At 34.8% G+C, this 24712-nt stretch overlaps 1 protein-coding gene across 2 annotated transcripts in view; it reads right to left on the bottom strand.

The window, feature by feature from the left end:
• GRID2 (glutamate ionotropic receptor delta type subunit 2) overlaps positions 1–24712 on the bottom strand; it is a 1491924-nt gene that overhangs the window by 294618 nt on the left and 1172594 nt on the right. The window lies entirely within an intron of this gene.

The following is a 24712-nucleotide window of genomic DNA, read 5'->3' as shown; positions in this document are numbered from 1 at the left end:
ATGCTAAACCAACTTGGATGAATCTAGTCTCAAAGTAATAATGCTTTTAAAAATATTCTAGCTAAAGGTAAACAGTGTGGGTATGTGTTTGTATGTCTGCGTGTACCAAGTTCATATATATTTGTTGCTAGGCCCCATGTTAAGTATTTAAGGATTTTTTTTTTTTTTTTACTTAGTCCTTACAATGAGCTGTGAATTATGCGTTTTCCTCTCCATTTCATAAGTGGAGAAACTAAACCTTAGAAGTTTAAGTAACTTGTTCAGATCTCAGCGAATAAGTACAGAAGCCAGATATTAAAGCTACGTTTTTCTTATTCCAAAGCCTCTGCTCATAATCATTTTACCATATTGCAGCTATCATTCATTTTCCTAATGAATCATATAGTAGGCACTTAGGATAACTGGTTCTAGGAAAATTTTTATATTAAAAGAGTGTGAAATTTTGCTGTTTAAACTGTACTATTTACATTATAACAAGATCATATTAGTACATGTACCATGGATCTACAATTATTAACTGAATGGCATCAAACTTAATAACACTATATGAAAATGAACTTGCAGAAAAATATTGCTTTCAAACTCATATATTTAATTTTATAGCAAGATACTGGGAATTGGGTCTTTTCAGATGGAAAATCTAACCTGGATGTTTAACTCCCTTTGTCCTGTCTTTTCTGAGCTTTGGTTTATCTATTTGTGAAATGAATGTAACTGTTCAGTATCATTATTGTGAGCTGACTCATTTATCTTGATTTTAATGATGAATAAATAACTCTCTGAGATTCAATTAGGCTCTCAGAAGATGCATTTACTTTTTCAGGCCATTAAAGTACTATGGATCAGTAATTTACTAATTGATCACTAGTGACCCAAAGCATTTAATGACTCAACCAAAGTCAGAAAATTCCACCTGAGGAGGAATTTACTGACAACATGTTGATAGTATTTATAAAATGTTCATAAATATTTTTCTAATAAATAATTACATGTTTTACTTTTAAATGATTATAAATTAGAATGGTTACTGATTTTAATAATGGATACTTCTAAATCTCACAAAGTCAATTTTTAAAATAGAAGACAAATATCTAAAGTTTTTTATTTAGGAAAAGGGAGCTGATTATTTGCATGTGCTAAACTGTTTATTAAATTTAACAATTACTTGTCATATATCTATAAACAAATTCCTAAATTCTGGTCTATTTTCAACACTTGGCTATTCTATTTTCAAGGAGAAATTTCTAGCCTCCCTGTGGAAGGCATATCAGAATCATATAATTAACTCTTTCCAACAAATACACACACACACACACACACACACACACACACACACTCTCTCTTTTCTGTCTCTGAGTTTTGTATTGTCCTTCCTAAAGAGGTGCTTCAGTCCATCCTTCAGAATCAATGATACAGCAGAACACTGTAATGAATAAGTATGTGGTAGTCCTTCCTTAATTAGAGGTGCTGCACTGAAGCAAAATTTTAAAAAAGTCCAAGGACCACTAATTCAGAAATACAGTTCTAAAATTTCCTAAATGTCAATAAACAACATAACCAGAAATAATCAAAGACAACGATTTATTCTTACCCTTCTTAGGTTTTTATTTATTTGGTCAACTCACTTGTCCACTTTTTACAATGACTTTTCACATCTTTACTCCCATTGTTATTACATAGAGAACACAGAAGATGTGAGATTAAAATTCATACTTATTTCTACGTTCCAACCTATAGCCCATATGCAGTCTACTCTATTTATCTGCTTCCACAATACAGGAGCTGTCCCCTTTCCTAAGACTAACCTTCCATCAGTAAACGTATCAACCTCCATTTCAGATATTTAAGTCCCTGTCTCATGCATTCAACATCATCCTATTAACTAGATTTCCCATTAAAAGATTCTTTGTTTCTTGTTAAAATGAAATCAAAGAGATTGAGCCCTTCCCTCTACCCTCTGGTTACTCCATGTTACCACCTTTTCTCTCTATATATCCCAGTCACTCTGAGAAGACTCTTTTTTTTCCCATATTGTTGGGTACCCTATTCCTCATGGAAGAAGTACTTCTTAATTATTGTATTGTTGAACATAGCAGATATACGTCAAAGCTCATCTGATCAGGTCTCTTGACATTTAGCACTGATGATCTCTCCCTGCATCACAAAGACAACTTTCCCTTGAATTTCATGACATAACATGCACCTCTTTTTCAGTTCCTTTTTCAAGTTCATGTTAGCAGTTCTCTGGACTTGGGCCTACATCCTTTTCTCATTTGAGCTCTTCTGTGTTCATTACTGCTATTGTCCCCATCTACACATGATTTACAAATGTATATTTCTAGATGTGTATCTGAGCTCTGGGGTCTAGACTGATTTATTCAACTACATAATTGACATTTCTGCTAAATGACTCGAAAATACCTCAAATTTAACATTTAACCTAGCCAACATCATACTCATGATATTCAACCAGTCCTCTTCCAACATCTCCTGCTTTAATGAATGGTGTCTTTTTACATAGGTCATAAAACTTGTTAGCCTCATTGTCTTCTCCAGCCTATGCCCCCTATTAAATCTATCACTATTGATTTTACCTCCTGAGAATCCTAATATCCATTCATTTCTCTACTATTTCCAGCTTTCATCATTTTCCTAGGCTCCAGCTCCTTGTAAGACTACCTGAAATCTACCTTTCTTCCTCTTCAATCTCCCTATTGTAGCCAAAGTAGTCTTTCTGTAGAGCAAATCTGATCCTGTCTCCTGCCACACTTCAAAAATTTTCAATGAATTTGCATTGCTCTTTGGAGAAAGATTAAAAACATGGTCTACACAGGTTTAGGTAGGCTATCCCCAACCTGCTTTAACATATTCATATTGTACCATTTTCCCTTCCAGCAGTTCTTCCTGATGTATGGTCTTTGTACATGCTATTCCCACAGTCTGGATTGATCCTCCTGAAACTTCAAGTAAATGCTTATTTATATATTATTTGTCAGTTTGATTTTCATTTTCACAGGGAAGTTATCCACTATCTCTTTGACTGGAACAATAATTATTATTTACACTATCAGAAATTTACATCCATCATTTTACCAGTCATTATGACAGCTGTAATCTTACATATGTTTATGTGATCTTTTTGATAATGTTTGACTCCTCCACTAGGCCATAAGCTCCATGAAAGCAAGGATTGTGACTTTAAAAAAAAAATTACCTATCACATTTTCTGGCATAGAATTCATGGTCAATAAATACTTGCTATGAATATATGAATAAATAAAGATGGAGCCCCTACTAAACTTACATTACCTAATTATTATACATCTTTTCCATCTTTTTGTCTGCATTCCCAACAGAGAGGTATTTAAATAATAAAAAGAAAATGGCAATATGAAAATTGACTGTTTTATAGCAATGATAATAGATTAATATCCTGAATAATTATGTCAATAATTAAAGTAAGGTTCTTGATTTATCAGTATATTTATGCTTACATTATTTGCAAATAGCTAAGATAATTAGACATCTACTATAGTAAATTCAATATATTACAAAATATTATATGTCAAATATTTAATGTAAAATGACTATTTAAATTTTGATTAGGACTAGCACTAAAGCTGGAATATAAGTACATTTTAAAAATTATTTTAATTATATAGTCATAATATTTTCCTTGACAGAAAATATAATAAGATTTGCATTCTCTCAAGTCATGAAAAGGAGATGGATGGATTATACAATGGAGCATGATTAATAAGCAATATAATCACTGAATCTTAGAAGCTTAGAGAAATTGAAACACATTTACTCTAAATTTAATCTGAAATAAATGATTATATGTAACAACTAAAGATCTAATTTATTCTTGAATATAATGCTAAGAACATTATATTGGTAAGATTAAATAGTTATGCATTTAGTTAGTGCTTGCTATATACCTATATACCAAGTGTCATGTTACGTGTTTTACATGCATTATTTTAACATAACACCAAGTTCAATTGCTTTTTCTAAGATGAAAAATTTGCATTTGAAATATTCTAATTATTATAAAACTTTGATTTTATAATGAATTAATACCTGCTTCCTTTTACTCCTTATTAGATGTCTTAGTTTTGTCATCCATACATTATGTTATCATTCTAAATACATCTGCCCTATGACAAGCTTTCAAACCTTTCCCAAGATGTGATGATTTTCTATCCCTCAAAATACTTGTCATTCTTCTGTGAACATAATCAGTTTCTTCAATTGATATAAATTATACACTTTTTAAATAAAATTGGAGGCCGAATCATTTTCATTAGGTGATTTTTAATACTACCTTATCCTAAATTTAAAGTCAAATACAATTTTAAAAATAGTTTTTAAAATAAACACTATCAAACTAGTAGCCCACATAGTCTTATGCAATTGAAACACATGTTAGATTTTATATTTGTCTAGGTAATCTCATTCTTTGGTTCTTTTGCATCTTTCACATCTACTGTAATCTATACTTCTCATTCATTATGTCAACTTTATTTTACCAGGTAAATGAGCCATTCAGAAGTTTGAGAAGCGAGACTTTAATTCTTCATTCACGTTACTAGTAAAGTACATACATTGGCAAGTTCAAAGTATGGCAATATGCCTCTAAAGTTCTATGCACTTTGATGATAGCTCACTAGTTAACACTTTAGATATGGCTTTTCAATCACCTATAATATTCTTTACTACATTGCCATCAAGCCACGTTTGTCTATAGGGTTTTAAGTGCTTTGTAAAAGGCATTGTTGAACTCAAAATACATATTTAATCAGATATTCATTTGCTCACGAATAGCTAATGCTATAAAAAACATGAACTGCTGTTTTAATCATTTAAAACACATCTGATTAATAATCCATTCTGTAATTTTATCTGAGAATAAAATCAAACTCACTGCTCTATCAGAATGAACATTTTATTTCTGATTTTGAATATGACAATTCCAAACTAAATATCACCTCTGCTTTTCATGTTTTGTACATATTTCTTGCAGTAATTCACATATTACCTCAGGAAACGCATTCATTCCAACTTTAAATATTTTTTTGCAAAAAGCAGCAGCAAAATAATTACTGAAGAGTTTTGGCACACGTTTAACAAGTACTAGCTCTACTTCTGCCTATCTAACTTTCTAAACTATTTGTTTCCTTCTCTTGCTCTTCAAGAGAATAAACTTCTGTAAATATTTGAAATTTCTTGATAGTTTTCTTAAATATTATTTGATTTTCTTTGGTCTTCAAATAATATTACAGTGTAAAGATTCCAGGTTTGCCTGGGAGAAAGTAAGGATTGAAGAAATGCTAAAGGAAGGAAGAAAAGGAGGAGGAAAAATGGGAGTGAGAGGCAGGAGAAGGAAGGAAAAAAGAGAAGGAAGGAAGGAAGACAGGAAGGAAGGAAGACAGGAAGGAAGACAGGAAGGAAGGAAGGAAGGAAGGAAGGAGGGAATGAGGGAAAAGGGAGGGAGGGAAAGAGAGAGGGAGGGAGAGAGAGAGGGAGGGAGGGGGAGAGAGAGAGGGATTACAGATGTGAGCCACTTTGCGTGCCTGGCATTATCATTCTATTCCTCATTTTAAAAAACACTGAGATTGAAATTGAAATTTCAAAAGACTTTATTTTAATTTTGAAGTAATTTCAAATTTTATAGAGGAATTGAAAGAACAGTAGAGAACTCTTGTATGTACCTTACATAGATTTTTAAGCTTCTGTCACGTTTGCTTTAGCATTCTCTCCCTTTCATTATCTCTCAATCACACATACACACACACCCCACACCTGCACCCACAGAAACACATGGAGGGAAGGAAAGAGGGAGGGAGAGAGAGAGGGGGAGGGAGAGAGAGAGGGGGAGAGAGAGAGAGGGAGGGAGGGAGAGAAAAGGGAGGGAGGGAGAGAGGGAAGGAGGGAGGGGAGGGAGAGAGAGAAGGAAGAATGTATTCAAGTCTTACATCTGTCAGTCAATGATACATGACTTTGGGCAGGTAGGCAAAGATTACTCATCTCAAACATAAATATTTCAGCATAGTATCAAATAGTTGTGTAAGGGCTGACATTATTACATTGTTGTTGATTTTAATGGGATTGTCTTTATACTGTTTCAACATTAAGAGGTTGGTAGTTTGAGATAGGCAATTATCATTCTAATTCTTTTTTTATTTAACTTAATTTATTTATTTTGAGATACAGTCTTGCTCTATCACCCAGGCTGGAGTGCAGTGGTTTGATCTTGGATCACTACAACCTGCATCTCCTGGGTTCAAGCAGTTCTCATGCCTCAGCCCCCTGAGTAGCTGGTATTACAGGCGTGTGCCACCACACCCAGCTATTTTTTGTACTTTTAGTAGAGATGGAGTTTTGCCATGTTGGCCAGGCTGGTCGCAAAGTCCTGACCTCAGGAGATCCACCGGCCTCGGGCTCCCAAATTACTGGGATTACAGATGTGAGCCACTATGCCTGGCGTTATCATTCTATTCCTCATTTTAAGAAACACTGAGATTGAAATTGAAATTTCAAAAGACTTTAATTTGGAAGTAATTTCTTTTTTTTTTTTTTTTTTTTGAGACGGAGTCTCGCTCTGTCCCCCGGGCTGGAGCGCAGTTGCCGGATCTCAGCTCACTGCAAGCTCCGCCTCCCGGGTTTATGCCATTCTCCTGCCTCAGCCTCCAGAGTAGCTGGGACTACAGGCGCCCGCCACCTTGCCCGGCTCGTTTTTTTTTTTTTTTGTATTTTTTAGTAGAGACGGGGTTTCACTGTTAGCCAGGATGGTCTCGATCTCCTGACCTCGTGATCCGCTTGTTTCGGCCTCCCAAAGTGCTGGGATTACAGGCTTGAGCCACCGCGCCCGGCCAATTTTGAAGTAATTTCAAATTTTATAGAGGAACTGAAAGAACAGTAGAGAACTCTTGTATGTACTTTACATAGATTTTTAAGCTTCTGTCACGTTTGCTTTAGCATTCTCTCCCTTTTATTATCTCTCACACACACACACACACCCCACACCTGCACCCACAGAAATACATGTAAACATATATACTTTCTATAATATATAGACATATAGGAATATACATACTTTTTTGAATCATTTGAAAATATGTTGCATACATCACATAGCACCTCAAAATGTATTTAATGACAACTATATTCTGTAACAGCACTGCATACAGTTATCAAATTTAAGAAATTTAACATTAATGCCATACATTAATATATAGTTCATATTACAACTTTATAATCTTCCCAATTCTGTCCTATCCTAACAATCTAGTTTAGTTTGTATGCCTCTTTAGTCTCCTTCAATCTGTAACAGCATTGGAACTATTTGGTCTCCAAGGAACTGACTGAACTCGTGTGAAACACTCCATGTTTGGTCCTTTTTTGTGGAGTGGTCCTTTGATAACTTTTTTTTGCGAAAATTAGTTTAAGTTCTCTATCTCTACAGCGGTCAATTTTGGAAAATCATATTTTTCCAAAGATGTTATCAGTATTGCTCAGTTTTTCACATTTATTTGCATAAAGGTGTGCAAAGTAATCTGTTCTAAATTTTCCCCTGTATCAATAATTATTATTCCCTTGTCATATCCTACCTTGTATGTTTGTACTTATCCTGTTTTTACTTGATTAAATTAGCTAATGATTTATCTCTTTTATTGATATTTTCTAAAAAGCAGGACTTAATTTATTAACCTGATCTACTATTTTTTCTGGTAGTTACCTTACTACGTTCTCTTTTAATTTTTATTATCTTCCTTGTGTCATCTTTTAAAATTTGTTGTACTTTGTATTTGGATATGAGAATCTAATCTATCTATTTCCAGTTTTTCATTTTTATTGATATAAACTTTTAAGACTTTTTTCTTTCTTTTTTTTTCTGAGACAGAATCTGACTGTCTTCCAGGCTGGAGTGCAGTGACATGATCTCGGCTCACTGCAACCTCCGCCTTCCAGGTTCCAACAATTCTTGTGTCTCAACCTCCCGAGTAGCTGGGATTACAGGCATGTGCCACCACACCCAGCTAATTTTTTGTATTTTTAGTAGAGACAGGATTTCACCACATTGATCAGGCTGGTCTCGAACTCCCAACCTCAGGTAATCAACCCACCTTGGCCTCCCAAAGTGTTGGGATTACTGGAGTAAACTACCACACCTGGCCAAGAGTATTAATTACTCCTTTAAATATTCTTTGCCGATTCTGATACGTATATTTTTATTACCACTAATTTTTAAATAATTTTTGTTTATTTTTCTCTTTTCTACAGTTGTTTAACGTAAGGATTTCTTAATTTCAGGTGAAAAGCCTCTTATTATTCTTCTAAATTTCTAGTTTTATTGTATTTTGATCAGGGAACACTATTTGTAATAAAGTACTTAAATGGAACTTAATAATGTTTTCTTTGAGGCCAAGCAATATATGATTGACTTTTGGCAATGTTCCATGTATGCTAGAGAAAATGGCATATTGTCAGGTTATAGTGTTTGATCCATATCCCAAAACATATCTTATTTAATCTATCTTTATGTCATTTATTATTGTGTAGATTTTGTTATATTTACTGTGTTTTTCTATGTAGCTTGGTTTCTTTGGTAATTTTTCTTTTGCTGTCTAGAAAGATTTGCACGTTTATTATAGTTTTTACCTCAATATTTACAACTTTTACAATGCTTTACTCTTTTTCCCAGTTAACCTTTTGAAAATTTTAAATAAAACCTGTTACTCTCACTTATTCCCTAAACTGCATTACAGTAACCTATTTTCCCCTACTTTCCCCTTTTCCTTTGATTTTTAAATACCATTCTTTCATTTTTAGAGCATATGACGATTTCATATTATTATCTAATCCATGTCTCCAACTTTGCTTACTATTAGTCATTTTGCTAAAGATTCTCCTGTTATCTTTTGGTTGAATGACGCTCATTCTGTAATAAACCCTGCTTGGTAATACTTTATTATATTATAATATGCTGATTTAATAAATATGAAAGGACATTTAAGATTTTGGATATTCATATCCAAAAGAATTTTGTAATATCTTTAATAAGTGATATTGAATGTTTTTTCTTTTTTTGTATGTGTTTTCTTTGTCAGCCATTCTTTTGGGAATTACTCTAGCTTTTCAGAATTAATTGGGTAACTTTTATGAAATGTCTTAATCATTTGGTCTATTCTTTCCTGAAATGAAGAAAACAGGTAGGATATAACAGTATTAATTTGTTTGTAAACAAATTACATTTTTGTCATATTGCACATATTTAATTGTTTTCTATTTCTTCTTGAGTCCATTTTAATGATGAGATGTTTTCCTTGATAATATTTCATGTCATAAGTTTCTTTCAAATAATTAAGATGAAGTTGTACTTAATGTTCCATCATGCTTGTGAAAATTTTTCTTAATTGTGGTGTACACATTCTTTTTCTGACACGATTATTTATGCATTTCATTTTCTGAAACTAGACATGCCAAAGGTTTTTGTTTTACATCTTTTCAAAGAACTATTTTTCCCTTCAGTTAATCCCATTGATTTATGAATTCTAAAACACAGATTTTAATGCATTTTCACTAATGGTTTTTATTTTGTTTATTGAGTTGAAGGCTTGATAAATTATTTTAATTTAGTAATTAAGTAGAGTTTAAAGAGGAACATGTTTCTGTAAGCAAAGTTTTAAGAACAGTTTACATGTAGTGCTTTTGTTATCATTATTTTCTAAATAGTCTATACTTTTAGTTTTTATTTCCTCTTTGCTCTAGAACAGTGTATGAGAGTTTTTTCTCATTTGCTGTTTTTACTTCCAAGTGGTTTGAGATTTTGTCTTTGTTTAAAATGTTACTCATCTTAATTTTATTGTATTTTAATCAGGTAATTTGTTAGGTATTACTTACGTTGTATATAAGTTCTGGAAGTTGGGGGGCGCATGATATATTACCAATTTTTATAATTAACCTATGAGTATTCACTGTCTGTAGGACACACATTTATAACAAATATATATTAATTATGCTACTTATATTATATTAAATAAAGTTTTAAAATGTTATCCTTTCAGTCTTCTCTATCAAAACTCACATGTTGATGGTCCATGATTCATAAGTAACTTACACATGTGTTTATGTTTGGCCACAGTTTTAAAATACTTCAGCCAGAATTCAAAATTAGTAGAGTCTACAAAAAAATGCAAAGTTACAATTTTATGTGAAAATTGTTGGAGTGTGTTTCAAGCAACTCGTTTAATCTGAGAGACAGTGCCCCCTTGGAAAGTCCATGAGATCTTCAATTCATGTTAGCTCTCACAATTCAAGTACACTGTGTACATAGGCACTATATCCAACTTTACTTTTTTATCTTAACAGCCTGATCTCTATTAGGTATTTGAATTTATTGTCCTTCATTTTCTCTCTTGGTTTATTAGTCTAACTGATCAGCACGGCAGATTACATAAGATAGCCACAAAGTTCTTCCTATTCTGGTATTCCCGCCCCCTTGCAATGTACTGTTCAGCTCTTCCAAAAATTGGTGCAGTCTATTTCCCTATCCTTTAAATCTGGGATTAGCCAGGGACTTGGTTTGGTCAATGGGAGAGAAGCAATGTGATACAAATAGAGCATTGGAGGGCTGGCACAATGGTTTGCCATCTATCTTGCTGTGCCAGGAACCCTGGATCACCGTGTGAATGAGTCCTAATTTGCTTGCTGAAGAGTGAGAAGCCATGCAGAAGATAACAGAAGTGCTGCTACTGAGCCACAACAGCAAGCTGGCAATGAAATATTATGCTTCCTGCTGAGCTCATACCCTGCTCTTTTCTGCAGTTTGTACCCCTCCAAATTAGGACAATTAATGGATTTTTTCAGGGTCACGTAAAAAACTGCAATTTCTTACGAGTGTGCTTTTTTGAAATCTGCCAATTTCTGGTTCATGGAGGGCACCCTTACTTAATTTAGAGTACTGTTTTAAAATTTCCTCTAATTTTCTATGTATTTGTCATATCATATGAGATCTAAAAAGGGGAAGGTAGATGCTTATGTTTTCTTCAACGTCTCAAGTAAATAGATATTTCAAAAAATTTTTAAATTTCTTTAATGGAATCATTTTAAAATGTCTTCCAAGCTCAGTAGAGACATAGTAAAATAAATATTTTGACAGGGCTTACACATGATAAGTCAGTGAATATTATTTTCAAGTGCTTATAATATTCATTTCCCAAATTTTATTAAAAATGTGGAAAAAGGAATTCTCTAACTTGGATTCCCAGTGACATGCAGTAATTTAAACTATGTTAGTGTATTTAGCTAATCATGGAGATTGGGCCAATATAAAAACAAAACATAAAAGTGAAACTTTTATAGACCACAGAATGGCTAATACGTTTACCATTTATAAAACATAGAGAAGCAAAACTAAGGTGAAAAATAATTAAGTTTAAACACTGAACTGTAAAAACTGTGTATGAATATATTCTAGGTTTTAAATGGTCAGATTATATAAAATCAGCCTATTTTCTTCCTGCAGGTAAAAGAAATGCCCAAAATATCACTGGCTTAAAAATCAACATGGAAGAAGTTCCCTGGCTGACTGTCCCAGGTTTATCAAGCTTTCAGAGTTACGAACCAAACTTTTCTCTTGTTGCTCTGTGCTTCTCAGTACATAGCTTCCAACTCATGTCTTTAGAAGGCTGCTTGAACACAAGCCATCCTATTAACATCACAGCCAGAAGAAAGGAGGAAGACAAGAATAAGAATAAAAAACCTTCCTTTAAGAACATTTATCAGAAGCATCACATGATATTTCTGCTTAAATATCACTGGCTACAACTTAGTCACATGACCACATGAGCTCAGGTGAGAAACTGGGAAATTCATATTGTGGGTTTTATGTTTCTGGGTATTATGATTTAGGAGCTGTATCACTAAGAAAGGAGAGAACAGATATTTATAAACAATTAACAGTCATCGCTACATTTCCTCATATGTAAACACTGTTTTGAAATTGAAAAAGTTCTTTTAGACTCTTTTCTATTTTTATATATACACAGGTATATACATTTTTTCCATAAATCTTATCATAATGTAATGTAATCTTAGAGAAATACATGTTTATCCCTACCCAGTCTTTCTAAATACTGCACAGAATTTCGAGCAATAATTATTTTTGTCACTTTTGTATTTTTAGCACATTGATAGTACATGAATAGACGCTCAATAAGTGTTTATTGATTATGAAAGTACTCTGATTAATTTACATATTTTCACTCTGAAGGTGTTTTTGAATGTTTCCTTTTTCTTACTTATTAAAATTAACAGATGTTTGATCCTGCAATTTGAGTACATTCATTTGAAAAGTGTTTCTTGGGTTTTGCCACACTGATAATTCTCAAAATTAGTATTTTTCATTATTTCGACAGATTTTTGTCTCTGATAGCACAAGAGTGACAAAAACATTATTTTAGTTTAGTTTCTGTGCTGTAAGTCTTATTGCTACACCGTTTCTCAGAAACCACGTGCTATTCCTTCTGCTAGCTCCCTCTTCAGCAGGCCTCCAAGCCTACTCACATGCTGATCGCATTTTAAAGTCCTTACAGGAACAGTTTAGTTTTCACTAGTCTCTGAACCAGCTTTTATCTTCCAGCCTGATTATATATACTGGAAAATACCTAGTTTTCCTTTTCTAATGTATTTTCACCTGAGTTTGTGACATTTCCTACCTAGAGTTTACAGTTATTCTTCCTTTCTCTGTTTTTCTGTATCTCTCCTATGGGACTTATCCCATAATATCTGTTTTATATTCTCAATTTCAATATAAACTTCTTGATGTAGGTATTTTATCTTTGTAGTCTTCTGTCTCCCTAAATATTTTCACGCTGCTTTGCCCACAGTAATTTTCCAAAAATGTTCTCCAAGAAAGATCTCTCTGTCTCTCTCAACTTACTTGCTCTGCTTGTTCTTCGCTATTTGGTAGTAGTAAGTGCTTTTATATAACATTCAATTCTAGCGTTCAAGGAATCGATTCTTGGCTACATACTGCCTGAAAAAGAGTCTGCCCCATTTTGTCATTGACTTAAAGGTTTTTTTCCCATATGAAGCTCTTAGCCAGGCCCTCTGACCTTGGTAGCTTGGGTTCTAATATTTTCAGCCCAGATATGTGGGATAAACCTCCATATATGCTAGCTGTACCACAACCCTGCACACAATATATCACCACCTTCCTTTCACTGAGGCCAAATCTGACACTCAGACAAAGTAAACAGCTTGCCTGAGATTATAGGTGAACAAACTGTGGAATTGGCCATGTACCCTATAATATGCTTGATAAATTAGATTAACTTTCTGCTTTATGGTTTCTGTATAATCTCTTCCTCCTAATTACTTTCCCAGTCTTTATTCTTTGCACTATTTTTTTTTTCCAGCACATATGTCCTTTTTAATTCTTACTCTTATTTTTCTGACTTCTGATTTATACCTAAGCAATACTCACACTACGAAAATAGGAGAAAGAGATTTCCCAGACATGGCGGTAAGTGTATATGTATATAATTGAACATATAAGGCATTATAGGCAATTATGTAAATTTGAGTTGAAGGAAAGCCTCTGGAAGGTTATAGGGAGGGTGTAACATGATCTGACATTTAAAAATAATCACTTTGGCTGCTCTGTTAAAAACAGATTATAGGGAAAAGAGCAGTAGCATAGTGATCAGTTAAAAGGCCACTGACTGAAGTAGTCCTAAAGAGAGAAAACAGTGGCTTTTGAGTGGTGAGCAAAGTGATCATATTTATGGTATATTTCAGGTTTATAGCCAGACAAATTTGCTGATGCATTGCATATAAGGCGTGACAGAGAGAAGAGAAGTCAACAACAACTCAAAGGTTTTGCACTGAGTAACTTGAAAACTGGAGTTGCCATACACTACAAAAGACCAGGATGAGGAAAAGGGATGAAATCAGGAATTCAGTTTTGAACACTTAATGTCTGAGGTATCCATTAGAAATGGAAAATGCTGAAGGTGTTGTGAGAAATAAAAGTTTGTAGTTCAGGTGAGAGGTCTGGGTTAAAGAAACAATTAGGGAAGTGGTCTACTTACAGATGATAATCGAATCCATAAGATGGGATGAGTCCACCAAAAGTTGAAGCATAGTAAAGCAAGTGGTGGATATGTGTTGATCTCCTCTCTCTCTCTGTCTTTCTGTCTCTCCCTTCTCTATATAGCTGCTTAGCTCTTGAAGACCAAGAACTCTGTGTTCTATACTTTAAGTGTTCTCCAAAATTACAGCTACATATTAGGCCTCAATAAATGCTTATTGAATGCTAAGTGGGAAAAAAGGTACCAGTTATAAATTGCAGTAGTTTAGGAATTATCTGTAGCATTAGAAGAGGCTTAAAAATACACCATTTCTATAATTCCCACGAGATAATGCTATATCTTTGAAGAAACAGACCATCAGAAAGAGTTTTCCAGTCATATAGCGACTTCTTCAATTTTCTAAGAGGCCATCTGAAGGCTGCTTATGGGCAAAGAATACAGAAGCAATTGCTGACTGAAATGTCCAAACTGCAAATATACATTTCAATCAAATGCAAATCAAGTATAAAAACTAGAAATGAGTGAATTTTTATCTTCATTAAAGTAAAATTTTCAATCATTGTAGAATTCACTTAATGTAGCTATTATAGATGTTTTAGGAGCTCTGCAGGGGAGGGGAATGTAAGCTCTTTGTTAATGAGAAGATTAACTAGCTCCCAGAAACAGTTTGTCTCTATGAGAAGTAAATCAATTCTGGCTGTTCTCCTACTGATTCTGTGCACTATCAAATGAAATATAAAATGAGTAAGAGAGACACTCAGATGTCCTCACACTGCTAGAGGGAGCCTCTGAAGTCAAACTGTAGTCACCTCCTACCTGGACACAGCTGAGCCTTGTTAGGTCTCTGGATTTTTTGTTGTTGTTGTTGTTGTTGTTCTTACTCAAGGAATCTTTACTTATTTTAAAGCCTGTCATTACAAAATTACCAAATTAAAAAAGAAAACTCAGGATCATTGAGACTTAGAACAACTGAAATATGAAGTATCCAAATGGCAGGCAAGAGTTAAGTCCACAGTTATCTTTCAAGGTATGGCCCTGCTTCCAAATATTCATTCTGAATATTTGTATGTCAGGCTAAAAAAAAAATCCTTTAAATGAGGTTGGAACATTGACTGCTAGAGTGAGTGAAAATTTAAGTTTTCATTTGTGGTTTTAATGTTGTACTAAAGGATGTTTCCATTTCTGTTTAATATTAAAATTAACTTTTTCATTTAGTAAAGTACTCACCATTGCAAAAACAGAGAAAGAAGAAATATATTATATATTGCATCAACTACCTTTCTGGGCTATAATAAATGTTTATTATTCTCTTTTACTTGTAGCATATTTCTCTATGTTTATAATTTCGAGAGTAATATAGACTAGAACTGGCATGTTAAATAAAAACGACCAAGCAATCTAAACACAATACCTCACAGTTATGCCCACAGAACATAGAGAATTTCATATCAGAAATGCCCTTTAAAAGTTACTTCTAGTATCCTCACTCAAATCTCTACCCTCTCATATGCCTGGATGTTATCTTACTCACTACTTTTATCTCCAAACCATGATCAGGGATAGATGAAATTCTAGGTAATAGATGGCATTTCAATAACCAACAGTGGATTTCAGGATTTATCTATCCTTAAGTTATCAGATTTTCTCATCATAGCTTCAGTTGGATAACCTGTAACCTACCAAATCTTTTTATTTATAATATTTTACTGAATTTTTTTTTGTCCTTGTCTATAAGTTCTCCTTAAATCTAAGAGCCATTCCTGGATGGCATCATTCCCTTTGGCAAATGTTCACTCTCTGTTCTTTAGTTTTGATTCAAGACTTATTACTCACCACTTATCTGTGCTTGCCATCTATTAGGCCAAGTACTTAATGATTCAAGTCCTTTATCTGATTGAATTGCTCCTTGCTGTTTGCAATGTCTGCCAATTAAATATCACCTGCAAATTTAGAAAATTGCTCCTACAACCATTCACTAAGTCATTTGCATCTACGTAATTTATTTCCTTTCACAGATCACTCTTTATCCTTTTCCTTCATTAGTGTTAAAATCCTTCCCTATCAACAACAAATATTTTTGGCCATGCTTTCCTCTTGTACTTATGTACAAACAGGTTGTATGATCTCCCACATCTATGTTTTAGTTTCATCCTATATGCACATCCAGTGAATTTTGAACACTCACCATTTAGACGTGCAAACATGTATTCTTATGACCCCATGTATTTCTTTTTAACTGCCTGCCTGTGTACAGCTGACATACTCTGGGAAACTCAATCTATTACTACTTGTTTAATCTCGCATAAGAATGAAAATCTTAGCCACTGTCCAATTTAAAGTCTCTATAAGGGCTTCCCTTCTTTTTACGTATTTTACTCTGTTCCCCTTTGCAAAGCTATCTTCTCATTTCACAAGGCCTGCAAGCATTTATCACAGGACTGTCACTGGCAGGTGTGTTGTAAGGGAGAGATTCTTTGGTGGGCAGTTTTCTTGGCCCATACATATATTTTCAAGGCTGGTTTGCAGTAATGAAAACATGTAAGACTCTTTTGTGTGATCATGGAACATTTTTGATGGCTTTCTGGCACCCAGCTGAGAACCCTTCTTCATTCACAAGCATTGCTCCTCATAACAGGGCCTTCTCCTGATCCCAGTGGGTAGTAAGCCCTCCCTGCACAAGGCCCTCCCTGGCCTTTGTCCTTCCCAGCTCCTCCTCCTCTAGACCATGGGAATCATAGGTGTTCCTGCCACCCTAAACTTGACTGCCTAGGAAATGGTGATCAGAATGGTGGGAATTGTGCCTCCCTGCAGCATCTTCTGCTGGCATAGAGAGATAGGCTTGACCTTATAGGAACGATGCCTGATCCTTCCCAACTGTCCCTGGCATGCCCCGCTCCAGTGTGGGTGGAAAAGGTGGCAACTCATCACATTCTCAGGTTCTCTGGACTCTCTTCCCAAAGTTAACTCTCTCCTCCCTCTAGTTTTTAAATTGTTTCCCCTCGTAGAAAAAATAATTAACACCTGTGCTCCTTACTCAGGCTCAGATGGAACAGTTTAGGACCTTAAATAATCATTCTGTGCATGATCTTCCTGTTAATCCAACATTCCCAATGGAATGTTGGAAATTCTCAACATTATTCACTTGGGTTCCAGATGCTCACTTACTAATTGTTCCTAGACGATTTCATGAGAATGTTCCTCAGGTACCACAAAATCAAAATGTCTATAGCCAAATTCTGTGTCCCTGTTGCCCTTTCCCAATCTGCTTTTCCTTCTGTATCCCCTACTTTTGTTGTGGAGTGTTCATCTGCCCATTTTCCTCTGCAAAATTTCTCACTAAGTCTCAACCCTTCCTTCTCTTCTTCTCCAAGTTAATCAATTTCTATTATTATGCCATAGAATATTAACTATTTTATCAAACTCATTCTTTTTGTTAGTCTCCTATTACTGTTGTTTTAATTTAGACATTCCATTATTCTTCTCTAGATTGTTGAAAAAGCCATTTGTTTTTTCTCTTCCTCACTCCAGTGCATTCTCCGGCCTACCTCGGCTATCTTTCTCAAACATAAGTTAAACCACATTTTTCTCTTTTGTAAAACTCTTCTATAATTTGTACTGGCTAAACGATAAGGTGCAAACTCTTTATCACGGCAAACATGCTTTTATAATTATCCCTATTGTTGCCTCTTATACTCCTACCCATCTCTCAGACCTAGCTTAAATTTCTCCTCTTCTGTGAAATCTTTTCAACTCCCCAGGCAGAAGCTGCCACTCGGCCCCTGGGTTGCCATGGCACCCTGTATGTATTACCCTATGGCATTTTTCACACTGTGTTTTAATTATTTATGTACACATTTGTTTTTCATGTGCACTCAGAGATCTCTGAAGGCCAAGGAACAGTATCTTCCACTCCTTTTTATCTATGATGCCAGGCACAGTGCCCAGATTACAACATGCATTCAAAAACATGTGCAGATAAATGGATGAATTTAGGGCATACTGCTGTGTACTTGGCATACAAAGTAAACATAACCTTAGCCTTCTGGTTTCCAAAACAGGGAAGAAGATCTCTCTCTCCCTCTCTTTCTCTCCTTCTTTCTCCCTGAGACTGTATATATACACATTTATAAATGTAGATGTAGATATATATAGATAGATGTGTAATATTACACAAAGGTAATTTGAGAAGAAGTGGAATAGGTGTTCTTAGAAGACAAGATTACTAAGAGATGGGAGTAGTTTGAAAGTCTTATGGGACAAAGTGCAAGTTTAGCTAGGGTTGAGAATTTAGGATGATGAAGTGAGTACGGGCAGTCTAGGCAGATTAAAGTTGAATGTCATCTAAATGGAGTGTGATTAAATGCAAGAGGGAAGTGAGATACAGACTGTAGAGTAGATTGCAGGCCTTTCTAAAAGTTTTAAATTTTTTGTGGAAAGAAGACACAGGTGTTTGAGAAAGAAGTGTGAATTTTGAGAAGTTTAGAAATGCAAATCTTTTACATCACACCCCAAATCTTTCTCTATATAATCTTATGTTTTGTCTTCTACTCATACTCTGTCTGAACTCCTATCTGAACCTTCTTCAAATATGCAGGATTAAAAAAAAAAAAAAAAAAAAAAAACAGCTCTGAACTGTTTGCGTATTGTTTTTCTCACCGACATGTAACTGGGTTTATTTAAATGCTTTGCAGACAAAACGTATATTAAAACTCTGTTTTTCTCTGGAAACTGGTAAAGGAGATAAGCACTTGGATCCTGGAGCCAAACTTCCTAAATTTGAATCATTAATTCTCTACAACTTGGCTATGTGACCATGGGCAAGTTACTTCACCTCTCTCTGTTTCATCATCTGCAACACTGGGATAATAATAGTACTTATTGTTGTGAGTACTGAGAGGTAATAAATACATAGCATGTGAGATGGTGTCAGGAATAAGTAAGCTCTATATCAGTGCTAGTATAATTGTTATATGGTCAGTCTCAAGCTGGGCTTTTAAATTCCTTGTGGGTTTTGTGTTAATTGCAGTGTTGTCAAGTCTATTATTGATGACAAGTATGTCATCAAATTCTGGTGATGTTTATTATGAAATACAGCATATTAAATAATTCCAAGCATATATAACACAGAGCTATAGCTTTAGTTTACAAAAGCACTAACCAAACATATTTCATAAACTTAACTTTCTAAAAAATTATTAACTGCCTTTCTCCATTGCAATATATTTGCTTTTGGATTTATACAGCCTACTAGTTTCTCCTTTTGAAACTCTAAGTTCGTATCTTTTATATCTATTCAGTGGGGTCTTAGTATTGTTGATTTTGACTTCTTCATGTAGCAGTGAAGCAGTGACGAAAGTCACCATTACACTTTTACGAATATTTTCTAACATTTTGTTTGTAATTTAGTTCATTATGACTTTTTATTACTGTTGATTTAAATGTTTGTGTACATGTAACTATTGACAGTTTCCTTGTAACTTATTCTATCATTTTTAAGTCCCTGAAGGATATCTTTTGTTTTTCCTGTTTGGTATCTACTTCCCCTTCTTCTGATAACAGCATCCCACTTTTCCTTGGGATTCACTACTCCACAAGGCTTGCTCTAGGTGTTTTGCGTGTAGCTACTCCTACTCTCTGTGCTCCACCCAGACAAGTGGTGTAGGCCTAACTTTGAGAGCACTGCCTCCTCTTGAATGCAGTACTTCATAGTCAGAGCCAGTGAGTGTTAAAGCTGAGGCTCTGTATTGGAACTGCAGGTAAAAGAGAATCTATGTTTATATTGGGATAGATAGAGGATGGAATCTAAGCCTAGAGCTACTAAAAGTCATGTTACTGCAAAGAGAGGACAGCCTGCCTGAGAATTGGGGCAACACACACACAAAGAAAACACAGCTGAGATGGAGCAAGCGATACCAAGGGCTGATGAAAGGAGCCTGGATCTCATCCCTGAATAGGCCAGTTTTGTGAGAATTAAATTATCTTTTCACTTCAATTGGATTGCCATTTGCAACCAAAGACATCTAATTAATTTAGCTTAGAATATATGGGAAGGTTATTTTCAAGATAGAGAATACCTTTTTTAAGAAATGGGGAAGGAGCCAAGAATTTGAAAGAGACTGAAAATAAAAGAGAAGTAGGGATAAAGAAAGGTAGAGGGGCAATTTAAACTTCATCTAAATGCAGATTGGCCTCAAATGCCTGTGTCCATTCTATATCCTCATTCAAACTCCCAACTCATATATTAGATTACTTATTTTATTTTCCATTTGGAGAGCTCCAAAGAGGTATCCATAGTTGTTAAGAGAATGGAATCAAACAATTTAAGCTAATATCCTGGTTCTTCCACTTATTATGTGACCTTGAGCAAGTTATTTAAATTCTCTATGCCTTGCTGTCTTAAATCTATATAATGGGCATAATAACTATTTCATCAAATTATTATGAGCATCTAAGGAGTCAATACCTGTAAAGTTTTAGAATAGCATCTGGCTATTATTACTCATTTCTAAAATAGTAGTTTTGATTCTACATTCTGCAACTCCTGGCCAAATACTTCCTTCATTCATTTCTTCTGTGCCAATAAATGGTACCACTATCAATTAACTTGAAGTGAGAGTGGCTGAATATAACAAGTTGTTTAATTAATGGACAAAATATTTAAAATAATAAGAACAAAAGCTCAAAGTGTAGTATTTCAACAAAGATAAAAACATTTTACATAAAGTCCAAATTTGGTAGGCTATAGTAAGTTAATTGATTTTAATAAAGATCAATGAGATCCCGTTGAATGGTTATTAATTAGGGGAGTGTTACTATCTAATGTATGCCACGTGGCCACCATTCATCCTTTTATGTACAAATATTTTCTAGATATTGAGGCTTCAGTAGTAAACCAAATATATGAAATCTCTCCCCAATTTAAGCTTACATTTTACCAGAGGAAGACAAATGAACAATTTAGAACATAATAAAATAATTATAAGTGTTATAAAGAACAATAAAACAGAGTAAGAGAGATAAGTAGCAGAAAGGATGGAAGCTGTTCTTTTGAATAGGATGGCAATGGCAGTCCTCTCTAATAACTTTTAAGCAAATGCTGAAAAAAAAATGAGGTAGACAGAGAAATATCTGGGGTGACAGCATTTTAGGCAGATAGGAGAGATGGAAATGGAAAGGGCCAAGTTCAATGAGTATAAGGAAATACAAGGGGTACCATAACCTTGGAGCATGGTGACAGAGGGAGAGATAAAGAGATCACAAAGAGAGTTGATTGGGCAGATTATGTAGACAATTTTAAGGACAGTTTTTACTCGGAGTGGGATGGAAACCCATCAAAAGTCTTCCAGCAGGAACATGACTGGATCACTCTGGCTGCTGTGTTAAAATATATTGAAGGCAGTCAAGAGTGGAAAGGGAGAGTAACTGGACCTCTACAACTACAGTCCAGAGAAGAGATAATTGTGGTTAGGAGCAAGATAGTGAGTGGAGCTGGGGAAAATGGAAACAAAGGCTGTTTTTTGGTTTTCGTTTTTGTTTTCTGCTGCTGTGGCTGAAAAGACAAAATTGAAAAGCTTTGAGTTTAGAAGAGATCGTTGACTTTGTTCTTTTACCTCCACACAGCAAATCCTATCAGTCTACATTCCAAATACGTGTTGGATTTATTACATTTTTAAAACACAGAACCTGAGGAAGCTTTTACCAATCTATCCGAGTCAACAGATACAATAAGATCTATTTGTTTTTCCTGCAACACATTCTTGAATTCATTTCCTTGGTTCAACTTCACAATAGCTTCATTCCACTGATGTGGACACTGTGACTCAAAGAGGATTTAAATCTCTTTTAGGCTCACATGGGTATTAAATGTGTCAACAGTATCCATAACTAATGCCTTTCGTGTCGCTAAGGATGAGAGAATCATGAAAGGATTTTGAGGTTGAATATTAAGAACATGAGGGACTTACACTAGATTCTCATAGCTTTTGCAGTAAACCATGGAGTTTAACAACTGAAAATGAGGAGAGTGTAAAAAATGAAGAGACTAGAAATTGAGGCTTGAAAAGTATGGAAAATGTTTTGAATGGCCACGTGGGATTTAAATAAAAGGTCAACACCTAATGAATAAAAGGACACTGGAAAATTAGCGAAAGTTCTATTGACATTAGCTACTAGGGTATTGAAATGAACTCTATCAGCCAAGTGTCATGACCAGCTACATCAATAACCCAGCGTGCAGGATCCTAGACAGTAGGAGTGGGATGAGCACAGGAGGCACAGAAAAAGAGCAAGAGCTTGAGCATGGCTTGGGCAAAATATATACTTATTTTGAGCTGATATGGTGTAGGAATTATCTTCCATCATTTTCACTATTTATTAGAGGCCATGGAATTTTGCCTTTCTTAGATACACAAGGAAGCCATTTTTTGTTCTTTATTAATGAGATTGTGTATGCTATCTCCATTCTTGTTTTGTTTTACGTTGTCAATTATATGTGCTTTCTGAGGTCCTACCACCTCGACCAGACAAACCTCACAATAGCATCTTCTTCTTCTTTGAAAACTTTCAGACCTGGCTAAATGTTTCTCTTCACACAAAAACTGACCCATCTGCTAATAGATTTCAGAATCAATGTAGATATTCCTTACAACAATCATCATCTGACATGATTCAGACAGATTTTATTTTCTAAACCAGTTTTAGGTTTTCAGAAAAATTGAGCAGGCAGTGTGAATAATTTCCCCTATATTACTATGTTGCATTGGTGAGGTACATTTGTTACAATTAATGAACCTTACAATCGTTATTGGAGACGGATCTCACTGTCATCCAGGCTAGAGTGCAGTGGTGCCATCACAGCTCACTGCAGCCTCGAACTCTTGAGCTCAAGGGATCCTCCCACCTCAGCCTTCTCAATAGCTGGGACTAGAGCCATGCACCACCATGCCTAATTTTTATTTATTTTTTAATTTTTTTAGAGGTGGGGGTCTCTCTATGTTGCCCAGGTTGGTCTCAAACTCCTGGCCTCAAGGGATCCTCCCATCTTGGCCTCCCAGTGTTGGGATTACAGAATGAGCCACCTTGCCTGGCCATGAACCCATATCAATCCATGATTATTAATTAGGGTATATAGTTTACATTAGAGTTCATTCTTTCTATGGGTTCTGACTAGTGCATGTCAGCAGCGTATCCATCATTACAGTATCATCCAAAATAGTTTTACTGCCCCGAAAATCCCCTATGCTTCACCTATTCATCCTTCCCTCCCTCACCCCATTTTGAGCTATTTTAAACTCGTTTCCTTTGTCTTCTCTAACACTCTGCCATGAGTGTCAAGGTCAAATTCTAAGAACTTTTGTATGTCAATCTCTGGTTATCTCTTTCTAACCTACTCTTTCTTCACTCATACTTCACCTGTTTTTCATTTGATCTTCTTAATAACTTTTCCAAAATTTCATCCAAGTTTATGTCTCTGATCATGGCTATGCTTCCTTGATCATTTTAGCTCTTCTTTCATCTCACTTAATTCCCTTACCAAGTTTATCCACCAAGTCTCAATCTTGATATGAATGTTTTCATCTCTGCTCCTAGACTTGGGCATTCAATCTCAGCTGAAGAAAGTCACACCGTTGTGTAAACCAGCAGCAATGAAAAAGTGTCAGTTTCATATAAACCTCCGCTCAGTCTTTAGTGCCACTGATCTATTCTTTTATCTGCTCTGATTTAGCAGTCACTTTCCCTTTCCTCAATATCTATTTCCATCGTCACCACTCTCCTGCAGACTGTTACATAATACTTGTCCCCATCACTGTCAACACACTTAATCTCCAATTTTTATTAAGAAATTTGAATAAGAAAGTATCTTTGTCAATTTTCCAATCTCTTACCTATCTATTATTAACATACACATTCTCATATTATATTCAGTATCAAAGTAACATCTTTACCTCATCAAAATCAATTTTCAGTTTAATCATTTTTGATGGAGTCGAATCTGTTCTGGGATATTTATCCTTCACATATTAACTGGCTTTCTATTAAGTTTTCCTTCTTTCTTTTTCTTCCTCAGCTTATACTTTTACTCAAGTCTCTGTTAACTTAAAAACAAACAAAAACTCTACCAAAACCAATGACCCTTCCAACTATTATCTCTTTCTCTCTTCTGTTCTCCATCTAAAATTTCTGAAAAAATAATACATATGCATGTCATTTTTCACATTTTAACATCCAAGTTTTTCTATCATCTTTTGCAGTCTGGCTTTTTCTCCCACTATGCTACCAAAAGAGTTCTGGCTTGGGTAACCAAGAACTCCCAAATGGCCAATCTAGTGAACATTTGGCAGTTCTTATCATCAACATCTCAAATAGTTCTGACATTGCTAGTCATAGCTTATTTTTTGAAACTTTCTTATTTTTTTCATAACTTCCTCTTCTTTTGTCAATTCTTAAGTGACAGCTTTCTTTGAGTTTCATCCTAAGATTAGCCCAGTGATCCTCTTACTCCATGTGTTCTTTTTGGCAATCTGATATACTTTCATGATTTCAACTACCACCCACAGGTTGCTGACTCCCAAATGTATACTTCCTATTGCACTTTCACAGTGAGTTTCAGAGTG

Source organism: Piliocolobus tephrosceles, chromosome 3 (assembly GCF_002776525.5).
Source record: "Piliocolobus tephrosceles isolate RC106 chromosome 3, ASM277652v3, whole genome shotgun sequence".
NCBI lineage: Eukaryota > Metazoa > Chordata > Mammalia > Primates > Cercopithecidae > Piliocolobus > Piliocolobus tephrosceles.
Note: the sequence above shows the minus strand (reverse complement) of the source record. Positions and strands in the feature narration are given on the sequence as shown.